This window comes from Bidens hawaiensis, unplaced genomic scaffold, assembly GCF_021521415.1.
Source record: "Bidens hawaiensis isolate Kalapana, Puna unplaced genomic scaffold, B.hawaiensis_p1.1 tig00006534_1, whole genome shotgun sequence".
Lineage (NCBI taxonomy): Eukaryota > Viridiplantae > Streptophyta > Magnoliopsida > Asterales > Asteraceae > Bidens > Bidens hawaiensis.
In genome coordinates, this window is record NW_027491439.1 from 1 (window position 1) to 1,111 (window position 1,111).

A 1,111-nucleotide genomic window follows, 5' to 3' on the forward strand; every position below is an offset into this window, starting at 1 on the left:
GACTTCATTGAAACCGGCTCGAATAACCCGGGAGAAGCTGACGTGGCGCGGCAAACCTCCCAGAGGTTAAAATCGAAGCTGTCGGTTTCCAAAGCGTCGGCTCGGGAAAATAAAAACGGAGCCGAGCTGGTTAAGTCATAACACGGGATTAATATCGGCTTTAGTGTGTTTTTTAAAGTCAAACTTCGCCCGTTGGCTGAGAACACTTCTTTCATTGCGTTTTCAAAACCGGCGGTAGTCTGACTCACGCCGCCGCCGCCAGAGAATATTCTTTTCAAAAAACCGCCGCCGGTTTTTGATTTTTGATTATAAAGCCGATGACCGTGTTCGGCTAAAAACCGCCAAGTGTCATCTGCTTTAAAAATAGGACGCTTTTGGTTGCTGCTACTACTACTGCTACCAAACAGCATGGCGGTGAAAACACCGCCTATGCCTGTACCAGCGGCTACATCAAAATAATCGGCAATCCGAGCGTTTGGATTACCGGATTTTACTCGTAAGGCTTTTTCGAGATACGCTAAAGCTTTACCAGCTAAAATGTTTCTCATGCCTCCACCGTCTATTGAGAGGACGCATATTTTGCCTCTCTGGTTCTTTATGGACTGAAACCCGTCGTTGTCCACAACCACGTTGTTGGGGTGGGTATTGGGATTAGCAACGTGGTTGTGGACAACGGCGTCGGGCGAGACACAAACTTCTGGGCAAACCTGTTTAGGTTTAAGAAGTTTGTGATCGTCGTAACCGAATAAAAAGTTGGTTTCGAGGATTGAGAAGATCTCGTAGCTGAGTTTATCGGTGTCGATGCTTGGCTCTTCCATTAGATAATAAGATTAAGAACTAGTCGTTTTTGTTTAAGAAATGTTTAGATAATTATTAAAATAAAGTCTTCTTCGAGTGCAAGAAAAGTGGGAGGTAAATGGAAGACGTGAGAAGGCAAAATAAGACGTTGATTGCAGAGGAGTTCTGCTTTTATAACCTTTTTAAATTAAATTCATCTAAAGGCCGTTTATTCCTTACTTTGATTATTATTTTCTTTAATATTTATTATTATTATTATTATTGTTAGGCTTCGGGCTAAAAGATTTTATTATTGTTGTTATTATTATTAATA

At 41.4% G+C, this 1,111-nt stretch overlaps 1 pseudogene; it reads right to left on the reverse strand.

The window, feature by feature from the left end:
- Window positions 1-5: 5 nt before the first annotated feature.
- LOC143632869 (patatin-like protein 6 pseudogene) lies at window positions 6-1,111 on the reverse strand (annotated as a pseudogene).